The 10503-nt window shown below is 49.4% G+C and overlaps 1 non-coding gene across 1 annotated transcript; it reads left to right on the forward strand.

Annotated features, from left to right (window-relative positions):
• Positions 1-9054: 9054 nt before the first annotated feature.
• On the forward strand, positions 9055-9127 carry Trnat-agu (transfer RNA threonine (anticodon AGU)). Its single transcript has one exon. It is a non-coding gene; the product is annotated as a tRNA-Thr (tRNA).
• Positions 9128-10503: the final 1376 nt, after the last annotated feature.

The raw sequence follows: 10503 nt of genomic DNA on the forward strand, positions 1-10503 counted from the left end.
GATAGTCTGTCTCTGACAAGCAAGCACAGGTGACATAGGTGCGAACACAGGAAGCTAGCAGACCCTCGGTGCCTGCAGACACCGAGCAGCCACACTAGGAGGGAGGCCTAAGCCGTAGGCGAAATGTGCTCATTCGCTTTGGCGCGACGTCGATCTATAAATAATGCTGTCACCAGAGTGAGCGTCGTGGAAAGTCGGAAAAGGCGGCTGCGTGGGTGAGTGCCAAGTTTGGGGAGCGTTTTGTAGTATGCGCAGTGCAATGGAGACGCGGAAACTTGTTGTGGCCCAGTGTTGGACGACAAGATTGGTACACAGTAGTAAAGAGCGAGGCACTGAGTTGGCATGAATAATGGAGTGCACAATGGGGCTCGAGATGTGTTTGTTACCTCTGGTGCTGTATGATTGTCGACAAGGAGTGAAAACGGAGCAATTTGTGATGGCTCTTTCAATTTAAGACGTTAAAAACAGACGGAATTTGCATTTGTAATATCAGAGCATCGAAACTACTTGGAACTTTTGTGTATATGAACATGTCCGCGCCTTTGTACTCTGCTCCCTTCACCGCTACAAACCAACCAACCATCGTGTCCGTGCGCATCAGAGTCGCAAAGAATGGGGAATAGCGCAGTTTGGTCGTGCATGTGGCGTAGCTCAGTTGGTAGAGCGTTAGCTTCGCATGTGAAAGGTGCAGGGTTGAAGCTGCGGCGCCTCCATTTTTTGTGGTCAGTGCATGGTAAGTGTTGGTCGCGGCGAACCTAAAGGCACGCAAGATGTTGCAAAGGCAGCGTCACAGACTGATATGATATATACTGACGTAAGGAGAGCAAGATGTAAGTGTGGGGACCGGCTGTTATCGAGGTGTCATCGAGTGCAGATCTGTCTTAGGTATCACGGCTTAACCTCATTGAAGTCTAGAGGGTGGACAACACGTTCGTCTTACTCAGAGCGGTGTCCGAACTCTATTTTCGACGTTATACGTGCCACTTTCATTGTGGCCAACTACGATTCGATACAGAATGCACGAAACCTGAAAGATACCCTAACGGATACATAGAGAGTAGTGTTTGTCTGCTGAATAATGGGAGTGCAAGGGTCTGTGTCGTCTATATGGCAGTATGTAGCACCATTAGTCTTCGTGGGGGGCCGGCGTAGCTCAGATGGTAGAGCGCTCGCTTAGTATGCGAGAGGTACTGGGATCAATACCCAGTGCCTCCAGAATATTTAACACACCTACATGCGCACCTTGCCATGCAAGTGGAATAATTCTCAGCCTGCAGATGTGTCTAGGAAGATACAAGCGAATGATTAGCATCCACAATTGGCAAGCGTGCTGTTATTAGTGCGCGGGAAGCACCCTCCTCCCACGCCTACACTTTATTTAGAAACAGTACAAGTGTTCCCGTAAGATTCTCAAGCCTATGTCGGAAAGATCTGCCTTGCGCCGAGTTCACGTAAATCCCACTGCACATTCGTATTCTTTGCGTGCAGTCGGCTGCTACTGGTGTTGCTAGTTGTGACGCTGATAACAGATGCCGTAGCAATCAATTCATGGAGTGAGTTGTATGTTTTACGATAGTCTGTCTCTGACAAGCAAGCACAGGTGACATAGGTGCGAACACAGGAAGCTAGCAGACCCTCGCTGCCTGCAGACACCGAGCAGCCACACTAGGAGGGCGGCCTAAGCCGTAGGCGAAATGTGCTCATTCGCATTGGCGCGACGTCGATCTATAAATAATGCTGTCACTAGCGTGAGCGTCGTGGAAAGTCGGAAAAGGCGGCTGTGTGGGTGAGTGCCAAGTTTGGGGAGCGTTTTGTAGTATGCGCAGTGCAATGGAGACGCGGAAACTTGTTGTGGCCCAGTGTTTTGCAGTTGGACGACAAGATTGGTACACAGTGGTAAAGAGCGAGGCACTGAGTTGGCATGAATAATGGAGTGCACAATGGGGCTCGAGATGTGTTTGTTACCTCAGGTGCTGTATGATTGTCGACAAGGAGTGAAAACGGAGCAATTTGTGACGGCTCTTTCAATTTAAGACGTTAAAAACAGACGGAATTTGCAATTGTAATACCAGAGCATCGAAACTACTTGGAACTTTTGTGTATATAAACGTGTCCGCGCCTTTGTACTCTGGTCCCTTCACCGCTACAAACCAACCAACCATCGTGTCCGTGCGCATCAGAGTCGCAAAGAATGGGGAATAGCGCAGTTTGATAGTGCATGGGGCGTAGCTCACTTGGTAGAGCGTTCGCTTCGCGTGAGAAAGGTGCAGGGTTCAAGCCGCGGCGCCTCCATTTTTCGTGGTCAGTGCATGGTAAGTGTTGGTCGCGGCGAACCTAAAGGCACGCAAGATGTTGCATAGCCAGCGTCACAGACTGATATGATGTATACTGACGTAAGGAGAGCAAGATGTAAGTGTGGGGACCGGCTGTTATGGAGGTGTCATCGAGTGCAGATCTGTCTTAGGTATCACGGCTTAACCTTATAGAAGTCTAGAGGGTGGACAACACGTTCGTCTTACTCAGAGCGGTGTCCGAACTCTATTTTCAACGTTATACGTGCCACTTTCATTGTGGCCAACTACGATTGGATACAGAATGCACGAAACCTGAAAGACACCCTAACGGATACATAGAGAGTAGTGTTTGTCTGCTGAATAATGGGAGTGCAAGGGTCTGTGTCGTCTATATGGCAGTATGTAGCACCATTAGTCTTGGGGGGGGGGGGGGGGGGCGGGCGTAGCTCAGATTGTAGAGCGCTCGCTTGGTATGCGAGAGGTACTGGGATCAATACCCAGTGCCTCCAGAATATTTAACACACCTACATGCGCACCTTGCCATGCAAGTGGAATAATTCTCAGCCTGCAGATGTGTCTAGGAAGATACAAGCGAATGATTAGCATCCACAATTGGCAAGCGTGCTGTTATTAGTGCGCGGGAAGCACCCTCCTCCCACGCCTACACTTCATTTAGAAACAGTACAAGTGTTCCCGTAAGATTCTCAAGCCTATGTCGGAAAGATCTGCCTTGCGTCGAGTTCACGTAAATCCCACTGCACATTCCTATTCTTTGCGTGCAGTCGGCTGCTACTGGTGTTGCTAGTTGTGACTGCTGATAACAGATGCCGTAGCAATCAATTCATGGAGTGAGTTGTATGTTTTACGATAGTCTGTCTCTGACAAGCAAGCACAGGTGACATAGGTGCGAACACAGGAAGCTAGCAGACCCTCGGTGCCTGCAGACACCGAGCAGCCACACTAGGAGGGAGGCCTAAGCCGTAGGCGAAATGTGCTCATTCGCTTTGGCGCGACGTCGATCTATAAATAATGCTGTCACCAGAGTGAGCGTCGTGGAAAGTCGGAAAAGGCGGCTGCGTGGGTGAGTGCCAAGTTTGGGGAGCGTTTTGTAGTATGCGCAGTGCAATGGAGACGCGGAAACTTGTTGTGGCCCAGTGTTGGACGACAAGATTGGTACACAGTAGTAAAGAGCGAGGCACTGAGTTGGCATGAATAATGGAGTGCACAATGGGGCTCGAGATGTGTTTGTTACCTCTGGTGCTGTATGATTGTCGACAAGGAGTGAAAACGGAGCAATTTGTGATGGCTCTTTCAATTTAAGACGTTAAAAACAGACGGAATTTGCATTTGTAATATCAGAGCATCGAAACTACTTGGAACTTTTGTGTATATGAACATGTCCGCGCCTTTGTACTCTGCTCCCTTCACCGCTACAAACCAACCAACCATCGTGTCCGTGCGCATCAGAGTCGCAAAGAATGGGGAATAGCGCAGTTTGGTCGTGCATGTGGCGTAGCTCAGTTGGTAGAGCGTTAGCTTCGCATGTGAAAGGTGCAGGGTTGAAGCTGCGGCGCCTCCATTTTTTGTGGTCAGTGCATGGTAAGTGTTGGTCGCGGCGAACCTAAAGGCACGCAAGATGTTGCAAAGGCAGCGTCACAGACTGATATGATATATACTGACGTAAGGAGAGCAAGATGTAAGTGTGGGGACCGGCTGTTATCGAGGTGTCATCGAGTGCAGATCTGTCTTAGGTATCACGGCTTAACCTCATTGAAGTCTAGAGGGTGGACAACACGTTCGTCTTACTCAGAGCGGTGTCCGAACTCTATTTTCGACGTTATACGTGCCACTTTCATTGTGGCCAACTACGATTCGATACAGAATGCACGAAACCTGAAAGATACCCTAACGGATACATAGAGAGTAGTGTTTGTCTGCTGAATAATGGGAGTGCAAGGGTCTGTGTCGTCTATATGGCAGTATGTAGCACCATTAGTCTTCGTGGGGGGCCGGCGTAGCTCAGATGGTAGAGCGCTCGCTTAGTATGCGAGAGGTACTGGGATCAATACCCAGTGCCTCCAGAATATTTAACACACCTACATGCGCACCTTGCCATGCAAGTGGAATAATTCTCAGCCTGCAGATGTGTCTAGGAAGATACAAGCGAATGATTAGCATCCACAATTGGCAAGCGTGCTGTTATTAGTGCGCGGGAAGCACCCTCCTCCCACGCCTACACTTTATTTAGAAACAGTACAAGTGTTCCCGTAAGATTCTCAAGCCTATGTCGGAAAGATCTGCCTTGCGCCGAGTTCACGTAAATCCCACTGCACATTCGTATTCTTTGCGTGCAGTCGGCTGCTACTGGTGTTGCTAGTTGTGACGCTGATAACAGATGCCGTAGCAATCAATTCATGGAGTGAGTTGTATGTTTTACGATAGTCTGTCTCTGACAAGCAAGCACAGGTGACATAGGTGCGAACACAGGAAGCTAGCAGACCCTCGCTGCCTGCAGACACCGAGCAGCCACACTAGGAGGGCGGCCTAAGCCGTAGGCGAAATGTGCTCATTCGCATTGGCGCGACGTCGATCTATAAATAATGCTGTCACTAGCGTGAGCGTCGTGGAAAGTCGGAAAAGGCGGCTGTGTGGGTGAGTGCCAAGTTTGGGGAGCGTTTTGTAGTATGCGCAGTGCAATGGAGACGCGGAAACTTGTTGTGGCCCAGTGTTTTGCAGTTGGACGACAAGATTGGTACACAGTGGTAAAGAGCGAGGCACTGAGTTGGCATGAATAATGGAGTGCACAATGGGGCTCGAGATGTGTTTGTTACCTCAGGTGCTGTATGATTGTCGACAAGGAGTGAAAACGGAGCAATTTGTGACGGCTCTTTCAATTTAAGACGTTAAAAACAGACGGAATTTGCAATTGTAATACCAGAGCATCGAAACTACTTGGAACTTTTGTGTATATAAACGTGTCCGCGCCTTTGTACTCTGGTCCCTTCACCGCTACAAACCAACCAACCATCGTGTCCGTGCGCATCAGAGTCGCAAAGAATGGGGAATAGCGCAGTTTGATAGTGCATGGGGCGTAGCTCACTTGGTAGAGCGTTCGCTTCGCGTGAGAAAGGTGCAGGGTTCAAGCCGCGGCGCCTCCATTTTTCGTGGTCAGTGCATGGTAAGTGTTGGTCGCGGCGAACCTAAAGGCACGCAAGATGTTGCATAGCCAGCGTCACAGACTGATATGATGTATACTGACGTAAGGAGAGCAAGATGTAAGTGTGGGGACCGGCTGTTATGGAGGTGTCATCGAGTGCAGATCTGTCTTAGGTATCACGGCTTAACCTTATAGAAGTCTAGAGGGTGGACAACACGTTCGTCTTACTCAGAGCGGTGTCCGAACTCTATTTTCAACGTTATACGTGCCACTTTCATTGTGGCCAACTACGATTGGATACAGAATGCACGAAACCTGAAAGACACCCTAACGGATACATAGAGAGTAGTGTTTGTCTGCTGAATAATGGGAGTGAAAGGGTCTGTGTCGTCTATATGGCTCTATGTAGCACCATTAGTCTTGGGGGGGGGGGGGGGGGGCGGGCGTAGCTCAGATTGTAGAGCGCTCGCTTGGTATGCGAGAGGTACTGGGATCAATACCCAGTGCCTCCAGAATATTTAACACACCTACATGCGCACCTTGCCATGCAAGTGGAATAATTCTCAGCCTGCAGATGTGTCTAGGAAGATACAAGCGAATGATTAGCATCCACAATTGGCAAGCGTGCTGTTATTAGTGCGCGGGAAGCACCCTCCTCCCACGCCTACACTATATTTAGAAACAGTACAAGTGTTCCCGTAAGATTCTCAAGCCTATGTCGGAAAGATCTGCCTTGCGCCGAGTTCACGTAAATCCAACTGCACATTCCTATTCTTTGCGTGCAGTCGGCTGCTACTGGTGTTGCTAGTTGTGACTGCTGATAACAGATGCCGTAACAATCAATTCATGGAGTGAGTTGTATGTTTTGCGATAGTCTGTCTCTGATAAGCAAGCACAGGTGACATAGGTGCGAACACAGGAAGCTAGCACACCCTCGCTGCCTGCAGACACCGAGCAACCACTCTAGGAGGGCGGCCTAAGCCGTAGGCGAAATGTGCTCATTCGCTTTGGCGCGACGTCGATCTATAAATAATGCTGTCACTAGCGTGAGCGTCAGGGAAAGTCGGAAAAGTCGGCTGCGTGGGTGAGAGCCAAGTTTGGGGAGCGTTTTGTAGTATGCGCAGTGCAATGGAGACGCGGAAACTTGTTGTGGCCCAGTGTTTTGCAGTTGGACGACAAGATTGGTACACAGTAGTAAAGAGCGAGGCACTGAGTTGGCATGAATAATGGAGTGCACAATGGGGCTCGAGATGTGTTTGTTACCTCAGGTGCTGTATGATTGTCGACAAGGAGTGAAAACGGAGCAATTTGTGACGGCTCTTTCAATTTAAGACGTTAAAAACAGACGGAATTTGCATTTGTAATACCAGAGCATCGAAACTACTTGGGACTTTTGTGTATATGAACGTGTCCGCGCCTTTGTACTCTGCTCCCTTCACCGCTACAAACCAACCAACCATCGTGTCCGTGCGCATCAGAGTCGCAAAGAATGGGGAATAGCGCAGTTTGGTCGTGCATGGGGCGTCGCTCAGTTTGTAGAGCGTTCGCTTCGCATGAGAAAGGTGCAGGGTTCAAGCCGCGGCGCCTCCATTTTTTGTGGTCAGTGCATGGTAAGTGTTGGTCGCGGCGAACCTAAAGGCACGCAAGATGTTGCAAAGCCAGCGTCACAGACTGATATGATGTATACTGACGTAAGGAGAGCAAGATGTGAGTGTGGGGACCGGCTGTTATCGAGGTGTCATCGAGTGCAGATCTGTCTTAGGTATCACGGCTTAACCTCATTGAAGTCTAGAGGGTGGACAACACGTTCGTCTTACTCAGAGCGGTGTCCGAACTCTATTTTCAACGTTATACGTGCCACTTTCTTTGTGGCCAACTACGAATCGATACAGAATGCACGAAACCTGAAAGACACCCTAACCGATACATAGAGAGTAGTGTTTGTCTGCTGAATAATGGGAGTGCAAGGGTCTGTGTCGTCTATATGGCTGTATGTAGCACCATTAGTCTTTGGGGGGCGGGCGTAGCTCAGATGGTAGAGCGCTCGCTTAGTATGCGAGAGGTACTGCGATCAATACCCAGTGCCTCCAGAATATTTAACACACCTACATGCGCTCCTTGCCATGCAAGTGGAATAATTCTCAGCCTGCAGATGTGTCTAGGAAGATACAAGCGAATGATTAGCATCCACAATTGGCAAGCGTGCTGTGATTAGTGCGCGGGAAGCACCCTCCTCCCACGCCTACACTTTATTTAGAAACAGTACAAGTGTTCCCGTAAGATTCTCAAGCCTATGTCGGAAAGATCTGCCTTGCGCCGAGTTCACATAATCCCACTGCACATTCCTATTCTTTGCGTGCAGTCGGCTGCTACTGGTGTTGCTAGTTGTGACTGCTGATAACAGATGCCGTAGCAATCAATTCATGGAGTGAGTTGTATGTTTTGCGATAGTCTGTCTCTGACAAGCAAGCACAGGTGACATAGGTGCGAACACAGGAAGCTAGCAGACCCTCGCTACCGGCAGACACCGAGCAGCCACACTAGGAGGGCGGCCTAAGGCGTAGGCGAAATGTGCTCATTCGATTTGGCGCGACGTCGAACTATAAATAATGCTGTCACTAGCGTGAGCGTCGTGGAAAGTTGGAAAAGTCGGCTGCGTGGGTGAGTGCCAAGTTTGGGGAGCGTTTTGTAGTATGCGCAGTGCAATGGAGACGCGGAAATTTGTTGTGGCCCAGTGTTTTGCAGTTGGACGACAAGATTCGTACACAGTAGTAAAGAGCGAGGCACTGAGTTGGCATGAATAATGGAGTGCAAAATGGGGCTCGAGATGTGTTTGTTACCTCAGGTGCTGTATGATTGTCGACAAGGAGTGAAAACGGAGCAATTTGTGACGGCTCTTTCAATTTAAGACGTTAAAAACAGACGGAATTTGCATTTGTAATACCAGAGCATCGAAACTACTTGGAACTTTTGTGTATATGAACGTGTCCGCGCCTTTGTACTCTGCTCCCTTCACCGCTACAAACCAACCAACCATCGTGTCCGTGCGCATCAGAGTCGCAAAGAATGGGGAATAGCGCAGTTTGGTCGTGCATGGGGCGTCGCTCAGTTTGTAGAGCGTTCGCTTCGCATGAGAAAGGTGCAGGGTTCAAGCCGCGGCGCCTCCATTTTTTGTGGTCAGTGCATGGTAAGTGTTGGTCGCGGTGAACCTAAAGGCACGCAAGATGTTGCAAAGCCAGCGTCACAGACTGATATGATGTATACTGACGTAAGGAGAGCAAGATGTAAGTGTGGGGACCGGCTGTTATCGAGGTGTCATCGAGTGCAGATCTGTCTTAGGTATCACGGCTTAACCTCATTGACGTCTAGAGGGTGGACAACACGTTCGTCTTACTCAGAGCGGTGTCCGAACTCTATTTTCAACGTTATACGTGCCACTTTCTTTGTGGCCAACTACGAATCGATACAGAATGCACGAAACCTGAAAGACACCCTAACGGATACATAGAGAGTAGTGTTTGTCTGCTGAATAATGGGAGTGCAAGGGTCTGTGTCGTCTATATGGCTGTATGTAGCACCATTGGTTTTCGGGGGGGGGGGGGGGGGGGCGTAGCTCAGATGGTAGAGCGCTCGCTTAGTATGCGAGAGGTACTGGGATCAATACCCAGTGCCTCCAGAATATTTAACACACCTACATGCGCTCCTTGCCATGCAAGTGGAATAATTCTCAGCCTGCAGATGTGTCTAGGAAGATACAAGCGAATGATTAGCATCCACAATTGGCAAGCGTGCTGTTATTAGTGCGCGGGAAGCACCCTACTCCCACGCCTACACTTTATTTAGAAACATTACAAGTGTTCCCGTAAGATTCTCAAGCCTATGTCAGAAAGATCTGCCTTGCGCCGAGTTCACGTAAATCCCACTGCACATTCCTATTCTTTGCGTGCAGTCGGCTGCTACTGGTGTTGCTAGTTGTGACTGCTGATAACAGATGCCGTAGCAATCAATTCATGGAGTGAGTTGTATGTTTTGCGATAGTCTGTCTCTGACAAGCAAGCACAGGTGACATAGGTGCGAACACAGGAAGCTAGCAGACCCTCGCTGCCTGCAGACACCGAGCAGCCACACTAGGAGGGCGGCCTAAGCCGTAGGCGAAATGTGCTCATTCGCTTTGGCACGACGTCGAACCATAAATAATGCTGTCACTAGCGTAAGCGTTGCGTGAGCGTCGTGGAAAGTCGGAAAAGTCGGCTGCGTGGGTGAGTGCCAAGTTTGGGGAGCGTTTTGTAGTATGCGCAGTGCAATGGAGACGCGGAAACTTGTTGTGGCCCAGTGTTTTGCAGTTGGACGACAAGATTGGTACACAGTAGTAAAGAGCGAGGCACTGAGTTGGCATGAATAATGGAGTGCACAATGGGGCTCGAGATGTGTTTGTTACCTCAGGTGCTGTATGATTGTCGACAAGGAGTGAAAACGGAGCAATTTGTAACGGCTCTTTCAATTTAAGACGTCAAAAACAGACGGAATTTGCATTTGTAATACCAGAGCATCGAAACTACTTGAAACTTTTGTGTCTATAAACGTGTCCACGCCTTTGTACTCTGCTCCCTTCACCGCTACAAACCAACCAACCATCGTGTCCGTGCGCATCAGAGTCGCAAAGAATGGGGAATAGCGCAGTTTGGTCGTGCATGTGGCGTAGCTCAGTTGGTAGAGCGTTCGCTTCGCAAGTGAAAGGTGCAGGTTTCAAGCCGCGGCGCCTCCATTTTTTGTGGTCAGTGCATGGTAAGTGTTGGTCGCGGCGAACCTAAAGGCACGCAAGATGTTGCAAAGCCAGCGTCACAGACTGATATGATGTATACTGACGTAAGTAGAGCAAGATGTAAGTGTGGGGACCGGCTGTTATCGAGGTGTCATCGAGTGCAGATCTGTCTTAGGTATCACGGCTTAACCTCATTGAAGTCTAGAGGGTGGACAACACGTTCGTCTTACTCAGAGCGGTGTCCGAACTCTATTTTCGACGTTATACGTGCCACTTTCATTGTGGCCAAC

The sequence above is a fragment of the Schistocerca gregaria genome, chromosome 10, assembly GCF_023897955.1.
Source record: "Schistocerca gregaria isolate iqSchGreg1 chromosome 10, iqSchGreg1.2, whole genome shotgun sequence".
In the NCBI taxonomy this organism is placed as follows: Eukaryota; Metazoa; Arthropoda; class Insecta; order Orthoptera; family Acrididae; genus Schistocerca; species Schistocerca gregaria.